Here is a 19,092-nt window from a genome sequence, read left to right on the forward strand (position 1 = left end):
ATCCCAGGGGAATTCATCACCCACGGTTGCTGTCTTTCTAAGCAATACAAGGCCAGCAATGGCTGGGAGGCAGAGACAACCCGATAAACCACTTGTGGCCATGGTTACTGTTGGAGAGAGAGCTGAGCATTAAAATAGGCCCCCAGGAGTGAAGTCTATGGTGCCTCTTTTGAAAAGAAAGGTCAAGCTGACCCGTTCTATGGGCCAGCAAAGCAAATTGGCATTTGTTCACAGTCTCAGCTGCAAGGTCAATTGACCCTGACACAGCTGAAGTAGTTTCTAAGAGTTTGGAAAGCCATTCTTTCTCCCTGCACCCATCTAGCTACAAACACCATGAACCCTTGCTCCTTTCTTCAGTTAGGATTCAACTGTCACTTGTCCTTCCTTTCAGCCCTAGTCCCACAAGTGACTCACTTGAAAGCCCTGTGGTGGGTTCCACACTCATGGTTGAGAAGACAGTTCCAGCACCTCCACTGTCTCCATTCAAATCCTACTTCCAATAGTTAAAGATCGCGTGACTTTATCCAAACTGTTTACACGAGCTGTCTGCTGGAATCTACTTTATAGATCTGTTGGGATTTAAGGAAACCAGCAGAAGTATGGCCAAAAATAGCTTCAGGATAGGGTCGTGAAAGCAGCTGTGAGGGCCATATGCTTGGGAACACTAAGGGAGCTGCTGTGGCTGGAGCCGTGATGAAGGCAGAGTAATGGGACAGAAGAGCCAGAGGATAAGATCACGTGCAGTGTAAATATTTACTGAATCAAGTATATACAATTATAAGTAGTGTACATACCTTTCTTCTATAACAAGCCTCCTCCCTGTCCTTCCTAGCCTATTTTCCTATTTCATTCTGGTCATGTGGCATCCTAGGACTTCAGTAATCTCAAAACAAACTTACCACTAGCAATCCTTACAGAAACGACAACTTTCCCTCTGCAGATCACGAATGCCTCTCCAGCTGTAAACTCCAGCGTTTTCTCTCTATTGACTTCTAAAACTACCTTCATGTGTGGGTTTGGGCCCAGCTGGCTGAGCTGGAATCTAACTGTGTGTCCAAAGCGAACAACTCAACCTTTCTCAATTCAAAAATGTACAAAAGAGTAATGCCTGCCTCAGTAAACTTCTGGCAAAGATTAAATGAGATGAAATGCATGATGTGCTTCAGATGATTCTGGCACATAGTAAGAGTTCAGTGAGAGACACTAGAAAGAGAGTTCTCATAATCGCCATTATCATTACCATCACCACATTGTATCCTGATGAAATCAAAGATTAAAAAAAAGGCACCACCTTATTCTAAAACAGATTCTCCCTCTTTATTTACATCACAAGTAATTTACAACTCCTTTGCCATCTGTAAAATTCTAAGAATATTTTCTGTGTGCCAGTCCACTTCTCAAGACCTGTTAGTGAGGATTAGTCCCCTTGGGTCCTTCTATGTTGTATCTCTGGACTAGCTATAAATAAAGCAGCAAAATCATCTAAAGTGGACACTATATTGGAGAAATTGCAACATGTTAAGCCTCCAAAATACTTGTGTGGGATCTTTGTTACTATAACATTCATGTCTGAAGTCTTTATGTGACTTTTTGTCTCTGACAAAACACAGAAAAGTTCTCTTCTGCTGCTGCTGGCCTCAAATGTAGTTCCTTCGATGTGTATGAGCATTTTTCTTGCGTGTATGTCTGTATATCCCAGGTATGCCTGATGCACATGGAGTCCAGAGGAGGGTATCAGATCCTCTGAAAACTGAAATGGAATTACAGTTGGTTGTGGTCTGTCCTGTGGGTGCTGGTTTTGGAGTCTGCATCCTCTGCAAAAGTAGTCAGTGTTCTTAACCACTGAACAATCTCTGCAGTTCCGTTTGCTGCCATGTGTACTGTCGTTCTTAATACTTAGCACTGAGGGTCTAGAGTTAACTGTCTTGTTCATTCCATCCTTTATTGGCTCTTCAGCTGCCCCAAGTATAGGAAATATTCATCCTCTGAAGCTGGCCAGTCTTCCACTCGGCATATGCACAAAGTGTCCTGTTTTTACTGCAACTCCACAGTACTTTTCATATTGCATGTGTCTAGTCCATGGTCCCTACTAGGGATCATATAAAAAAAAAAACAGACACAAAAAATTGTAAGTAAACTATGTGCCAGCCATTAACCTCAGATATTTATGAACATTGCTTCATTTAATCTTTACAAAACCATATTGGGCCATACCTATTTTTTCCAGAAAGTCACCATCCATTTCTCAGCCTCAGTTCTGCATCTGTTAAAAAGGGGAATGTGAAGATCAAATAAGAAAATGAAAATAAAATCTATTTATAAACCAAGAAATATTGCCAGAATATCCAGGATTATTTTATTGTGCTCTGAACAGCTTTTAATGTTGATTAAGTGCTTACTCTGCACCTTGCGCTCTATTAACAAACTCTGTATCACTACATCACTTCACAATTAAGAAGGAATGCGTTATATAACTATTGTATGCTGATTTAAAAACATGACTGAAATTCACAGGCATTAAGTTGCCCAACATCAGTCAGCTCTGAAGAAAAGGAGCTGAGATTTGATGCTGCATTCATATCTTGACAAACCTGGAGCTGTTGGTCACTTCTGGACAGTCCTCAGACTTTAACATATATTAGTCACACATGCACTTGGTGTAAAAACTCCTCTCCTTCAGCCTTGATGAGGGATTAATTGAATTGGTAAAGAAGTCTAAGACTGTCTCTTACATTAATGCATTTCATCTTTTAGAGTAGTTTTAAATGCTTAGGAAAATTTAACAGAAACTCACAGTTCCTTGCACAGAACTTTCCTTCCTGTGTTTTCCCAATAACATCTTGAGGTTTCTCTGTTACAATTCATAACTGACAGACCAACAGCACAGTGCATTTTACTAAAGTCCATAGTTTATTTAGGACTTGTGAGTTTATAGGAAAAGAGATATTTCTCAGAGAGAAAGCCAAGTGAGGATAAAGTACCTTTGCACAGACAGAACTCCACTTTACAGCTTGATCTGGGGCTTGCAGCCTCTAGAACTGGGGGATAATAAACCACTGCTGTTAGAACTACTCAGCCTGAGATTTTGTTGTTGTTATGACAGCCAAGTGTATCACATGTCAACAAAAAACTAAAGCACAGCCTGGGATACTGTGTCTTCATCCTCATCTAGGATCCTGTCAGGAACTCATAGTCTGGATCTGACTTAGCATTCTTGATCAACCATATCCCATTTACCAACACCCTCAGGCCCCTCCAGGTACACAGATGACTCTGGAGATGGAATGTTCAACAAGGTCCATAGTATGTGGCCCTAGGGTCCTTCTGGAGCCCACTGAGTGGCAAGGAGTTGGTATAATAACACTAGTCAGTTCACTGGACTTGACCTTGGCAAGCCAAACCTGTTTTCCTCTTGTGTAAGCCCCTACTTAAATGAATGAAACCGGTTATTGCCTATTAGTGTTCAAGTCACAAGTATTCACAACCATGACCAAGTCACTGCACCTGTCAAATTCTTACTTTTCTATGATTTCTCAGGATTCAAATTATCGGGTAATCTACACTGAGGTTCTCACATTAAAGAAAATATTAATGTTCTATGGAGACAAAGATGAAGAAAGCAGCAAAGGGCCACAAGGCTCTGACCCTTCTGCGCAATGAGTATGTGCACAACCGATTGTTCTTTATGACTCTGAAATGGAGACAGGTCAGATGTTACTAGCCTCACTTTGCAGATGAAGAAACTGACCCCCTCAGAGATGAAGGAAGTTGCTTGAATTATCATAAGGCACATGAGATGCAACCAGGTCAAAAACTTTCATCACCTGACACCTTTCAGCGCTCGGCTCTGTGAGTCTTGTCAACTTTATATAAGCTGGCGTGCTGCCAAATGAACTGTAATTCTCTAAGCACCAAAATTAAGACTTGGCTTGCAACTCCGTCTTACAGGGTAAGTCCATATTAAAAGTGGAGAGTTATTATCTCACTGAACTGCATTTCTCCTGCCTTGTGGACTTGAGCAAATACACTGGCTGCAGTCTCTGTGTGGTAGCAGAGTTGATTAGGGGATTTGCTTTCGAACAGGGCTTTACTTTAGCCATAGAACTCATCAGAAACTTACATGCCATTAATAGAGTTAACGCTGAGAAGATTTTATCTAGACTATATCTCTAGAAATATGTTCTAATTGGGAGATGGGCTTATTAAATTCTAAATTGCTTTATACTTTTGACTTGGCATTTTTGTTGACTGTTCACTGACCTGCACAAAGGCTTAAAACAGGAAAGTAGAGAGTGTTTGCTAGTTTATTAACTGTTTCAAGGAAGCTGTACAAAAATGATTTCACTAAAACTGAATGATTGGTTTCTAGAGTAACCTCTTGAATCAAATTTGGATATAGTAGATAACTATTTTACACCACCTGCTTTCTGCACCAGACATTGTGCTGGTTGCTTTTTGGCAGTGTGATGCAACCTAGACAGATCTGGGAAGATGAAGTCTTAATTGAGAAAATGCCTCCATCAGATTGGCCAGTAGACCCATCTGTGTGGTATATTCTTGATTATTGATGTGGGAATCCCAGCTCACTGTGGGTGGTGCCACCCCTGGGCAGATGGTCCTGGAGTATATATATAAAAAAAATATCAAACTAAGAAAGCCTGGAGAGAAAGCCAGTAAGCAGCATTTCTCCATGGCCTTCAGCTTCAGTTCCTGCCTACAGGTTCCTGCCCTAACTTCCTTCAGTGGTGGACTGTGGTGTGGAAGTATAAGCCAAATAAACTCTTTATTCTTCAAGTTCCTTTGCTCATTGTATTTTATTACAACAATAGAAACCTAAAAAAATAAAAATGAGAAATACACATTTATTTATGTGTGTGGTACATTGCTAAAAACTAGTGAGCTCAGTGACTTACATAAGACCTGAACAAGATAAAGTCATCCAAAATTCCAGCATAGATGGGGGAGGTGCTTTCTAGGCTCTAGAGTTAATAGCTCCTAGGGTGGGGGAAGGGAGACTCATTCCTTTTAAAAGCATTGGCCATTCATAGGTTTCCTGTGCTCCCATAGCTAGCACCACACTTGTGTACATTTAGGTGGTTCTAATTGGACTTAGTGAGCTATTAAAAAAAAAGAATTAACTTGGGAGGGGCACATATTCGGGAAGACATGGCAAGAGTTGGAGGAGAGAAATTCGGTTGTACATGATCATATTTTATTGTAATATGCATGTGTGAAATTATCAAGAATAAACTCTAATTATCATATTATTTAAACATGGTACTTAACTAAGTGTAAAACTTTTCAATAGATGTGTACTTTGTGAAAATACATTCAATTTATTTTGCCTTGGAGAGAATTAGTAAAGTTTCAGTTCTTTATATAAATTAGGAATGTTGTAGGGAAACCAAAAGCCCACAGCCTAAGATAATACTGAACATGTAAGCCAAATATGTGAAACTGTTACTGTTACGCACACACTTGTCAAAATAGATGAATAACTTGATAAAGTGCAGGTGTTAGCTAACAACACGCTAACAAACGAGTGAAAGGGAAAAGGGATAGACCTTAAAGGCTCAGCGCTATAAGCTTTTCAAAAACCCAGATCCTCGGGTGTGTGAGATGGTTCTGTTTGTCAACTTGACACAATCTAGACTCACTTAAGCAGAAAGTCTCAGTGAGGGGTGATCCAGATGAGTTTGACCTGTTGTCATGTCTACAGGAGACTGTACCATGTTAATTGATGGGCGAGGATCCAGCCCACTATGGTTCACCATTCTCTCTGTGCTCTTGATTGTGTATGTAATGTGATCAGCTCCTTCAAGACCCTGCTGTCTTGAATTCCCCATAATGATGGACTGTAACTGGGAATTGTTAGCCAATTAAATGTTTTCTCTCTTAAAGTTGCTCATTTCAGGGTATTTTATCACAGCAACAGAAAGGAAACTAGGGCAGTGGACGAGAGCAATAGGTGTTATCTTCAAATGTGACTCTATCCTGAACAGTGGGTGCTCATTATGTTGGTAAATAGAGTGGAGATGAATAAATAACATCACACCATACTTGAATATGCTCCTTGATATATAACAAAAGTTTAACAAAACGGATACATAAGTTATTTACAGACTTTTTAAATTTACCCTCACCTTAAGAAAAGGAGTTCCCACACATGCACACCCATCAACACCTGAGACAGGTGGGAGAGCTGGCCCTGAGGTCAGAAGGATGAGAGAGCTGCCCCTTCCTGCCACCAGTTGCAACACTTGGGAGAGCAGGCCCTGCACCTCACCTGGGCAGCACAATAGAGCCAATCCTGTCGACAGAGGTATGGGTGAGCCAGCCTTGAAGTTGAAACATGGGAGAACTGGCCCTGTTCCTCATCTGTCACGTGGTAGCATGGGTGGGGAAGAAATGAGTTCCCCCCACCAATCAGTGCCTGAGGCATGTGGGAGAGATGGCCATGAGGACATAAGAGCACTCAAGAGAGTGGACCCTATGTCACACCTGGGCAACACAGTAGTGTAGATGTAACCAATCATCTTATTAAATAAGAAACACAGAACCAATGCAAAGAAGAAAGCCAAGAGGTCAGAGCTAAGAGTTAAACCTTACCCTTCCTCCTGCGGTGGTCCTACCTCTCTGAAAGAGAGCTACTTCCTGTGTTAAAGTCTTTATAAAGACTTTTGGTTCTGCCTTCTCATTGGTTGTAAACCCAACCACATGACCACCTCATCACTGCCTGTCTGTATAGACCTCCAGGTCTTCTATGGTTGTTATTGAGATTAAAGGCATGTGTCTCCAATGCTGACTGTATCCCTGAACACACAGAGATCTACCTAGCTCTGCCTACCAAGTGCTGGGATTATAAGCATACGCCACCACCACCCGGCTTTCCTATGGCTTGCTAATAGCTCTGACCCCCGGGCAACTTTATTTATTAACATACAAATAACATTTTAGTACAAAATAAAATGTCACCATATAGTAGAGCTGGCCCTGAAAGTGTAGATGTAGGAGATCTGACCCTGAGGACATGAAAGCCTGAGAGCTGGCCCTGCCTCTTGCTCATGATTGCAAAGGTTGAACTCATCAAAGCAATGCAGGAGAGCTTACCCTTCTGGTGGGGACAAGGGAGAGCTGGCAGACTGACCAACCCTGCAACTACACAGGCCCACAACCAGGGTTATGAGGTGACTCACCCCAATATCTACCCCATCTGTCATCTGCTGGAGCATGTGAAGGGACCAGTCCTGCAGACCCAAAGCTGCAGGATTTCCATAACACAGCACAACAGGAGTCTCAGTGAGGGCCTAACGTTGATAGTGTAGCAAACCAGAGGCCACTAACTAGACTAATGACTCTTTGCAATGAACACTTGCAAGTAAAGATATATGGACAAAAGTGTTTACTGTCTGACTCATTAAGTCACACTATAGCTTCCATGATGAGATTTGCCCCCCCTTTTTTTCTTTTTTCTCTTAAATTTTATCTGGGGTGGAGGACTTCAAAGGGAGAGGGCAGATACACAGGGATGGGAAATGAATGGGATCGAGATGCATGATGTGAAAGACACAAAGAATAAATAAAAAGAAGGTTATAATAAATAAATAAAATAAAGAGAGGAGTGCCTGGATGAATAAAAGAATATGAGTGACTAATTAGCCACAATATTTGTGGTGGTTTGAATGAGAAGGGCCTCCAAAACCTTATATACATGAATGCTTGGTCCCCAGCTGGTGGAGCTGTTTGGGTAGGATTATGTGGTATGGCCTTGATGGAAGAGATATGTCACCAGGGGTGAGCTTTGAGCTTTTAAAAAATAACCATACTATTTCCAGTTAGTTTTTTATCTTCCTCACACATTTGTATAAGATGTGAACTCTCAGCTATTACTAGAGTGCTGTGCCTGCTGGCCTCCTGTGACATACTCCCCTCTGTGATGGTCATAGACTCACCTGTGAAACTGTGAGTCCCCCGTAAACTCTCCTATAAGTTGCCTTGGTCATGGTGTTTTGTGACAGCAATAGGAAGTAACTGAGACAATATTTTACTGAAAAAATGTTCTGAGAAGATAAAATTTTGGTAAAGTAAAATAACAGAGAAATCACTCTGATGCACAAAGCACAAATGTAGAAGTATATTTCCTAATCTCTGGTTCCTCATTCTTTAATTTATAAGCAAGAGCTATGTTTATCAATGCAGTCTTGGGAATCCTCTACCATTCATTCAAGACGCACCAAGCTAAGTACTGAGTAGAAAAATATAACAGAGGAAAAGAATTCCTGAATTCAAAGAGCTGCTAGTGTAGAGATGCATCCACAACAGGAAGTAAGTTTTCAATCAGTGAGTGGATGCTTACATAGTATGCATGATGCACCACTTCTGTGTTATTCCATCCTTGTAGCTCCATAAGATTGTCTATCAGTTAACATAAAAGAAACCTCCCTCAATTTAGTAGCTTAACAAAACAATGATTTGCGTTGCTTACATTCCTGTGGTCTGCCAATTTAGACTGTGCTCAGCTGGGTTCACTCATGCATCTGTAGTCAGCTGGCAATGATGTAGTCATCTCACGTGCTACGCAGGTGGTTTGAATAATGAAGAAAACCAGACTATGTCTCCCTTGTCATCCATCAGTCTTGCCTGTATTTCTTCATTTGATGCTAGTTTATGAAGACAAAACCAAAGTAGGTGCTTATTACAGTACCTTTCAGCTTCTTCTTTGAATACATTTATTAAATCCTATTGGCCAGAGGAACTCAAATCCATTTCAATTTTGGAAATGAAGGTAAGAATGGGCCTTAGATGGGACAAAATTAAAAATATTGCAAGAGGATTTTCTATGGTCTAATATTTGGGACCCTTCCTCACCCAACTCTAATATGAGTGGGATCTAGACCATTGCTATTTATTTGGATCATGAGAGCAGAGCCTGCATTAATAGGAGTAGTGTTCTGGTAAAGGAAGTAGCTCGCCTCTTCTGTTATGTATATCATCTAAAAACTAAGAAATGAGCCTTCATCACACACTAAATAACTAAATACACTGCCACCTTGATCTTATAATACTCAAGATTTTCAATGAATTTCTGTTGTTTAGAAACCACAAAAGTTGGGATAGTGAAATGGCTCAATGGGTGAAAGTGCTGATCATGCAAGTGTGAGCACCCGAGTTCAAACCTTCAGACCCCACAGAAATTTGGGTGCGTACTGTGAGCCCCTGAAATCCAAGTGTCCCTATACAGAGATGGAAGACTGATACAAGGGACTCTCTAGAAGCACGTGGACCTAGCTGGCATGGAGTATGCAGCTGAAAAACAAGAGAGAAGCTATTTTGAACAAGGTGGAAGGTGAAGACCAAAACTGGAAGTCTTCCTCTGATCTCCACATGTCCACCATGGCATGTATACACCCATATTCACAAAATGAATGTACACACACACACACACACACACACACACACACACAGAGAGAGAGAGAGAGAGAGAGAGAGAGAGAGAGAGAGAGAGACAGAGACAGAGAGACAGAGAGACAGAGAAACTCAATTTATAGCATTCTATTATAGCAGTCCAAGATAACTAGAACATAGTAGTTAGAGAGAAGAGAAGAGTTTATGGCCTTTCCCTCAATCTACTCTAGAGAACTGCTCTTAATGTCTTGGTGCGGACAGAGTTTTTAATGTATTTTCCAATTCCTATCAAGGTCAGTGAAAAGCCTATGAAATGGCAGAGGCATGACTAAACTACTCAGTCAGTTCTGTAACCAACAAGCGTATGTACTATACAACACTACAAATGTCACAAAGGGCTTATTTGTTTTCTGTAAGAACACTTAGCAATGTCTCCAACTCAACAGTGGTCATCAGCAAAGCTTCCATAGACGAAGTAACATCAGTTCTAAATCCTAATGGACAAAGATGAATGAATCCCCTAAACAAGAGACGAAGGCAGGAACATTGCTTATCAAAGTGACCACATCAATACAAGAGACTCATAAAGATTATGGAACAAATTCTTAGAACAAAGGAGTATCACATCGTTTCCTAGGCTGAAGCACTGACAGTCAAGTTCACAGGGAGAAGTACAATTGGGGTAAGCTAAGAAAACCTTAAAACCAAGCTGTGATTTTAGGCTTTGATCAAAGATCTTAACATCTTATTGGAAGAATTTGGGGCAACAGATAGTAACTTGGGATTCTGGCTTATACTCATAAATCTGGAAACCATAAAAGAAAGAAATAGATTTGGGGACCATTAAAAGAGGAGGATAGTTGCAAGAGCCTTGCAGTGACCAAGCAATAGAAATAATTTGAGCTGAGATAATGATATGAAACAGCACACTGGAGAGACATTTATAAGACAGGATGCAATGACTAGTAAGTAAGATGATGAAGGAATCCTTATAATGCTCAGGTTCTGGCTTGGATGCTGCTTGGATGACGGTGTCAATCTCTGGACCAAAGAGTTCAAATGACAAAGAAATGTTCAAGATGGAAATGTGTCATCTCATTTGCATGTGTAATGCTCATATCCAACTGTGAGGTGGAAATGAGTCTGGCATCCCAGAAGGATTCTGGTTTGGAGAAATGGATAAGAAATTCATCGATGTATAGAAAAGATTATCTGGAAATATTTTAGAACAGAACTAATAATATATTAATTATTCATTTGTTTCATGCTGGGAAGAATTTAAAAACACTTCATTTAGCTAGTTTAGTTTTCATGAAGATTCTAAGAAGCAAAGTTGTTACCATGTCCACTTTATAGATACCCACCCAAGTTGTGAAGGCCACATTGGAACAATTGGCTAGAAGGCGATCTTTGAGTCAACTGAGATGGTTTATCACATTTCCATTTGTTTTTCTCATAGGCATGGATGCCTAAGGCTTTATTCTGCAAAATATACTGGAAAAAAAAAGTCTGCAAACTTTGTGAGTTTGACACTGTGTTGGTTTAGTCAAAGATCAGGCTTGTAACCTCAGCTGCCCACTGAAGAGCAAGACATGTTCACTTTTCTAATGGAAGGGACATCTGCAACCTGGCAGTTTTGAAATGAAAACGAAAAGCGCCAATTACAGGAGGAAGCCCACAAGAGGTGCTCAAATTGGTACTTATTATTATTATCTGAAAATTCTAATCATCTACAGCTTTAGCTTGCAAAATAAAGGGATGTAAGTTTTCAAACAGTAATCTTAAACACATGAGCAAAGGGTCTTTTATTAATCTAGGAAGATCATTAATAATCTCCTGGCTCTTAAATACAATCAGGCATTTTGATGGTAGAAGGTCTATAGTGAGTAAGAAATAATTCATAGGCTGTGCAAGAATTTTGATGTCAAATGTCTCCCACCAACTCATATGCTTAAATTAGGAAGTGAGTCCTAGTTAAAGGAAGACAGTCACTGGGAAAGGGGTGACCTTGAAATTTATAGCCTCATTCATTTCTTGTCTCATCCTGTACTTCTTATTCCTGTGAAAAGTGAGATCAGCTCAAGCATTATGCTCCTGCTACCATGAGCTGTGGGCTCACATGCCTTTCTCATGAGGGATCATAGCCCATCAAACTGTGATTCTGCTTCTCTTAAGTTCTTCTTTTCAGGAATTTGGCTATAGCAGCAGGAAAATAATGAATGCAACATGGAATGTCCATTGTTGAATAGCAAGGCTCTTTATACTATGCCAACACTCCAGTGCGAGGCTTGGTAAGAAATAACAAGTCCTATCTACTATTGAGAGGTAAAGACTGAAAACTGGCATTTGCTGAACACTCTGACAGACATTCTTAAACATACATACACATAAATACACATGATTTAATGCATATATTACACATATGTAAGTAATATCTTACTCACCCAACTAGCCTCATCTGGCAGGTGAAATCTAGAATGACCAGATAAGTGGACAACTAAACATAAGCACAATAAGAAAAGTCCAAAGCTACATCAAGCAAGAGAGGAGAAGGTTGCTGAGATCAAAAATAAATCTTTCCAAGAAGTAGAGCTGAGCCAACAGAGAGAGTAGCATGGCTGCTGGTTGGAGGAGGCACATTTGCTAATTATATTTGCATAACTATTGGCTAGCCTTTGACTTCTTTGCCATTCATTTGCTAACCTGTAAGAGGGCCATACTAAGTCTTCTTTGCCACAAAGTAAGAGGTATGATGGTGTGTAAGAAAACCCATAGTAATTTGTACATCCCTACGTGTGAGCTCTTAGAACAATGCAGCATGATACTTTTGTCTAATGTGTTAAAATGGTATCATCAAAACAGTGTCGATACTGAGACAAGCGTGCTGCTCAGTAAACATAAGAACATTACATTTTTAATTAATAGAAAAAAAACCTAGCTAAAGGCATATCAGCATGAATCAACAAGCAAACATGTTAAAAATAAAACATAATTATTATAATCTGCCCTCTGTGTCCATGAGTTCTATAGCCAAGGATTCAATTGACCACCAATTCAAAGTGTTAAAAAATTTTGTCTTGACTGAATACATGCAGATTATCTCTTGTGATTATTCTCTAAATAACAAAGCTTAAGAACAATTTCCATAGTTCAATGTTTTTATTTTAATTACCAATGTTCAGAAAGTTTAAAATATTCAGGAAAATATGCACAGGTTCCATGCCAATACTAGGCGGCTTTGCGCTAGAAGCTCAGCATCTGTGAACTTAGTTATCTGCAGTACATCCTGAACCCAAGCCCTAAGGTCTAAGAAGAGGATTATATTGTTAGTAACCAGATTCAACACAATGGTTTTAGAATGTTCGAACTGGATGCAAACCATGTTTGAGGTTAACTCATTTGCTGATAACAATAATGTACAAAATTATACTAGAGACAAAGCTATGATGCCAGAACTCTGCCAACTAAGGAGTTAATGGAGCCAAATTCCTGGCTGCCCAGTCTGAAGTAAGGGCACTCCTGCTGGTTCCATTTCCTCCTCTTTGGAAGAGTTTCCTTTGTTCCCTTCTGGCCCTGTTTTACTATAAATTGTAAATACATATCTTTTGTGTTAAGTATTTAATCCCTTCCACCACCCCCAACCCATTTCCCCACCCATGCAGTCAAAATGTCAGGGAAGACTGAACTCACATTTTGTGTTCTCACAAATGGATACTCAGAGCTAGAGCCCATTCCTGGGGCAAAGCAGTGAAAAGCCAGGTCATCATTTTTGCTACAGTATCACCACAATACTTAGAAAACAGCAAGTCACTGTTCTCACATACTGAAGGTCTGAACTGCTGGAAACTCTACCTGAAACACAGTCAAGACAGATTTCAATAATGTCACACTGTAAAGTGATGCCAGCCTACAGCTATTTATTAGCAGCCCTAGAAATCAAACTGAAGCATGCTCAGATCAACGTCTAAGTGCACATTCCCCTCCCAAAATATCTGCTAAGTTTCAGGGTTCATTTTCACCTTGCAGATAATTTGGGATCTCTACAAATTGCCCCCCTCTCTGAGCAGCCAACAATATCTCCTTCATCTTCTGAGATTTCTTTCCAGTTGGGTAGCCAATAAATCAATGTACAGTAAAGTTCCCATTCACAAAAAACCCAGAAGAATGAATGGCAAGGATGCTGGATGAGTTCATAGGGTGATATCTAGACTCCAGTTTGACTTTGGACTCCCAAACAGTGTCCGTAATAACACTCTTCTCAGTTTAGCTGATAGAGGGGGCCATGCAGCATCACCATTTCATCTTTCCACACCCCTCACAACACACACACACACACACACACACACACACACACACACACACACACACACACACACCTTCCCTTCTTGTCCCTCCATGGAAATGTGAAGGCTAATCACAAAGATCTTTATTATGGCTGACCTGAATTATTATCCGGAGCCAGAAAATCAGACCCTGGTTTCACAAGGGAAAGTTTTGATTTACGAAGCATAACTACACTGTCAGCATTCTCTAAAATTGAAATATAATGAAAACATTTGTATTATCTATTGAGAGAAGTCATGTTCCCATTCTAATCCCATCTAGCCTAAGGACTCTATGACCTAACAAAGTAAATTCTGTCAATTCTAACATGTTTCCCAAGTCTCCATCTACTGTGCAGAAGAGAAGTAATTATTACCGCCACCCCTGAACAGTGGAAAAAAAATAGAGAGAGAAAAAAATAAAAACACAGGGAGCCTCAAGGCTGAAAGTAATAATGAGATATTTCTTATGGGTATACTTTTCCCAAAAATATCTTGAAAAGGAAAACAAGAGAGTAAGTGAAGGTAGATTGTAATTTACCAAATGTTATTGTTTTTTCAGAGGTAAATACATCAACAGAGATACATGACATGAAAAAAAATCACCTTACCATGATTATTGTTACAAATCAACCCATGCTGAAGATTCTTTGTAACTTATTGGATGTGGTCTCCAAGTTCAACTTCCTGTGTCCAGTAGGCACATTCACAGAGGTTTTCCAACACCCTTTTGGAGTCCAGATCTGAAGTTTTATTTACTGATGCAAAGACTTGCCTTTTTCATATTTCTTCACCAGTTCTGTGCTGAACAGGATACCTTGTGGCTGAGTTCATTTGAGTTATAACCCAGACTCTTAAAACAGAAAAATACACTTAAAGAATGAGGACAAAAAGTGTTATCAATATAAATAATACAATTTTGAGAGGCCAAACCAAGGCAGAACTTTAGAATAGAGACATGCAGCCTTTGTAATGTTTTTTAGTCTTCGTTAGGATGTAAACCAAGCCCATCTCACTGTTTTATGCTTATGAGTGTGGATGTAGATCATGTGTTAGAAAAATTGCACTCATTAACGTTCATCAGTACTGTGTCTAATATGTTTACTCTTATTTTTTTTTACACAAAGCCTTCTTACCTAGAACCTTATTTATTTGTAATAAGAAATTATAATAAGAAATTTTACAGTTCGGCAAATAAAACTGCAATGGCAACAAAAGAAAAAAAATAGCAAATAGGAACTAGAGATAGACACTGGCCCCAGAGGACTGACTCTTTCTTGCCTTCTGGCACTTCACTTCCATCTAGCCAGAGATTTGTCTGGTTTGTTGGGAGGTAAATGAGTGAAGGCTGCTACAGAAATGAAATTTCTTTTTTTTCCTCATGTGGTCATTAGTTAATAATGAATAGCAAAAACAAGGGAGCCATTTGTAATATTGGTTCAGATAAAATTCAGCCAACTGAGCAGCCAAAAGTCTTCCCTTCTGCCACAGTATAGCTGGAAAGGCAGGGTGAACTTTGGGTAACACAAACCAGAGGGCCACAGATTTGACTTTTAGATCCTGACATTCCTTCTTAACCACCTCAATCTGTGGTCTCCCTTCCATTTGGCATGGACTACACATTGTGAAGCAGTGTGGTTAGAAGCCTTCCCACCCAATAGCCAGACACTCTTGAGCTGGGATGTGTTTAGGGTTGTATACAGTGTGATATGTACCTCCAGAAATCATTCTTGGCCACATCTAGCAGGCGTCATAAGAGACTCTCAGAGTATATTGTCTGTCTGACCAGTTCCTCCCCTCTTGCCCACCTTTCCCACCATGAAAGTGAAATATGGCAAATGAAGATACATACCAGAGCAACCAATGACAGGAATAAAATATGCCCACTCCCCTGTTCGCCCAAGGGCAAAAGATCAAGCCCACTGTATCTAGCTGAAGAGGAAAGAGTGTCAAAAGTGACCAATGGCATCTGTAGGTCTGTGTGAATTTAAGTTATTCACAAGCTGCGCAAAGCTGCAAACCATGCTGGCAAAGCTTGTGTGTAGGCAGTGGTATTTGGAGATCCTTCCTACTAACAGCCTACAGAGGCAGAAGAGAAGAGACCAAAGTGATAGCCTCACCCCACCCCGGGAGCAGATGCTGGTGAGTTTGAGTCCTCCCGACCCTGGCCCCTCTGCCCAAATCAACCCCTCAGGAAAAAAAAAATGCTTTTCAACAGTCTAGTTTATCTGTTCACAGACGTTCTTTTTTTAGGAGAGTAATATGAATAAAGTGTATTCTTTTCTAAATGCTGCACATGTGTATAATGTATTTTGATCATATTCATCACCATTAATATCTTTGTCCCTTTCATTCCCATTAATCACCTCCTCTTCCCATCTAACTCCTCTTTTATTTTCCAGAAAGCTTCAACTTCTATTCATGTTGTAGATATGATATCCACCTTACAAAGTTTTTGAGTTGCTTCCCCAAACCTGTTCCATTTGTTCCAATACAATTTAAACTATGGGAGCCTGTGAGGATTTAAACCTCTCTGGCTCCCTGAGGTTTCTGTTCCTTGAACCTGACTTACTGCAACCCATTGTCCTTCTAAACTTGGATTTTCTATACTATGTCTTAGACTAGGAGTGCTCTGCCTCCATCCAAAATTCTTCCTTTCCATCCTGTATGTTTCCTGGGAAAAAGCCTACTCCAGGCCAGTTCCTGACAGTCCAGACAGAGCAGAGCTTCACACCCCCTACTTCTTCATTTATCTTTTTTCTGTCAAAAAAATTGTGCAATTTACCACAATTAGTGATTATATGTTTTATGTATATTTATTAGTTCCAAAATCATTGACCAACACACACACACACACACACACACACACACAAGTACAAGCACATGTACATACACCCTGGAGAACTTAGTTATATTGTATTTTTCATAGATAGGTGACAGACAGACAGACAGACAGTTAGATAATGAGAAGAAGATGGGGATAGGCTCAGTGTCTAGCACAAAATAACTAATCATTATTTCAACAAAAGGACGATTTCTTTATTTCTTGGTATATCTTTTCTGTTAAAAAGAGTACACAGCAGTCACCCTTCAATAAAAAATACCTTGTCACCTGATTTTTTGAATTGTTTTTCTTTTTAGAATGTAGTTTAGCATGAGGACCCCATTTCTAAGTGTAGCAGCTTAACACAATGAATGAATAAGAGATGAAGTTGCCTGGGACTCAGAGAGACATTGCATTGTACTCATTACTTTGAGATGATGCTTCCTTCAAGGACAGTAAACTAGGGAGTAGAGCTATTGAAATACTGTAAATGAACATAGTCTATCCCTGAGCCTTCCCTTTGGAATCATATTGTAACACTCACCCAGATGCTCTCAAAGCATGCTGACATTCTGTGGTCTCCCCAACGACAATCCCCTATACACCATCAAAGACAACATCATTCTTCAAATATACTAACTCCCACTTTGGGTACTTGTTTAGTTCTGCATCTACTCCATTAGAGCTGTACAAATTACCATGAATGGGTGGGTTAAGTCGACACAAATGCATCTTCTTACAATTCTGGCAATCAGGAGTCTAAACTGGGTTTCACTGGGCTAAATAAAGATGTGGGCAGAATTGCATCCTTCCTGAAGCTGTCAGGGCAGAATCCATTTTTTTTTTTTGTCTTTTTCAACAATGACAAATTGCCTGAACATTTTGGCTTACAGTTCCTTATATCTTCAAAGCAGACAATTGCCAAGTGGGCACTTGCCCACTGCCTCTTTGATCCTGACTCTCCCACATATTTCAGGGACACTATGACTTTATGAGACTAACTAAGAACATCCCTCAAAGTATCCCTGTTCCAGCTGATTGACAGCTTGAATTCCATATTCAGTTTAACTCCACTTTTCTGTGTAAGGTAAAATAGTTACTGATTATAGAACTAAGGCATCCTTGCACTTGAGGCACGATCATTCCAAGGTCACAAACCTCATTCTTTTGGTGTCCTTTCCACAGTAAGCAACAGAGTACCTCACCTCATCGTTTAACCACAGTATGCTCTTATACAATAAGGCTTATCTTTTGCCCTCACATTACTGATTTATATGTGTATCTTCACAAGACTATTTTAAGAATGGACTCTAAATAAAAATGAAGTATTAAGGGAGTCAATGTAATGCTATGCACTTATTACTGTTTTTAACAATAGTATTATGGGATGGAAATTGTATCCATTAAGCGGATGGGAAATTACGTGATGTTACCGTAGTTAAGGTCACCAACTAAAATCTTAGATCCCTTGTAAGTCTGAGCTGAGTCTCTCTCTCTCTCTCTCTCTCTCTCTCTCTCTCTTTCTCTCTCTCTCTCTCTCTCTGTGTGTGTGTGTGTGTGTGTGTGTGTGTGTGTGTGCGTGTCTGTGCGTGTCTGTGTGTGCATGTGTGAAATGGGGTATAAGTGCATATATATATATATATATATATATATATATATATATATATATATATATATATATATACCTATTGAATACCATGAACCTTCTCCTATCACTTCTCACTTTAGTTTTTGAGATAAGGTCTCCAACTGCACCTGGAGCTCAATGATTCAACAAGATCAAATGGCCAATGAGCTCCAGGAATCAACCTGTCTCTACCTTCCCAGAGCTGGGACTGTAGGCCCATGACATGATGACTGGTGTTTTACATTGGTGCTAAGGATCTGATCTGCAAGATTGCCCATCAAGCACTTTACCAACTGAACCATTTCCCTAGTCCTTAAATCTGAGATTTTTACTCTCAACTTGAGGGTCCCTGAAATTTACAGAGAAGGCCCAAGATGCAATAGGTATTTATAAAAGAGTGATTGAATTTAGTTTGTTGAGTATTCTATTTCTCACCACAATCTCACTTTCTATTTGGTTGAAAAAAATCTCTTTATTGCATTTCACTTCTTTTATTCCATGTTGTAAAGAAAGAATTATTACTAAAACTGCATGCTTCTTTTCACCTGTCAAAATAACTACATTGTTTTAATTCTTTAATTGACACAGATTATCAATATCCAATGATAGTGACAGGTGCTCAATATCCATACTCTCTCTTCTTGACATGTCCGTAATCCCAAAGAAAAACTGGAAATCAGTAGGTCCTGAGGCCCAGATTCAGCAAGTCTGGCAGAGGGGATTCAGCATTAATATGTGTAAAAATGCCCCTCAATGAGGGCAGTTGGGCAGTTGAATTTGCATGAGCTTTAAAGGATGATGAATGGCAACCGCATTGTGTGGTTCCTCATAAAGATATCACCTGCATATGGTGGAAATTCACAACTGCTTGACAGTAAATAAATCAATCCCTATAACTTATTTGACAGCATTCA

General features: G+C 39.8%; 1 long non-coding RNA gene across 3 annotated transcripts; it reads right to left on the reverse strand.

Moving 5' to 3' along the window:
• Window positions 1-1,301: 1,301 nt before the first annotated feature.
• Window positions 1,302-14,668, reverse strand: LOC128108411 (uncharacterized). Of its 3 annotated transcripts, XR_008217461.1 has the most exons (8): window positions 14,339-14,668; window positions 13,846-13,935; window positions 13,096-13,257; window positions 8,486-8,660; window positions 7,953-8,060; window positions 6,144-6,310; window positions 2,215-2,263; window positions 1,302-2,089 (listed from the first exon to the last, which is right to left on the reverse strand). It is a non-coding gene; the product is annotated as an uncharacterized LOC128108411 (long non-coding RNA). The 3 variants fall into 3 exon arrangements; XR_008217459.1 differs by lacking the exons at window positions 6,144-6,310; window positions 7,953-8,060 and having other exon boundaries at window positions 14,339-14,662; XR_008217460.1 differs by lacking the exons at window positions 6,144-6,310; window positions 7,953-8,060; window positions 13,846-13,935 and having other exon boundaries at window positions 14,339-14,656.
• Window positions 14,669-19,092: the final 4,424 nt, after the last annotated feature.

Source organism: Peromyscus californicus, unplaced genomic scaffold (genome assembly GCF_007827085.1).
Source record: "Peromyscus californicus insignis strain IS unplaced genomic scaffold, ASM782708v3 Scaffold_13__1_contigs__length_99412109, whole genome shotgun sequence".
In the NCBI taxonomy this organism is placed as follows: domain Eukaryota; kingdom Metazoa; phylum Chordata; class Mammalia; order Rodentia; family Cricetidae; genus Peromyscus; species Peromyscus californicus.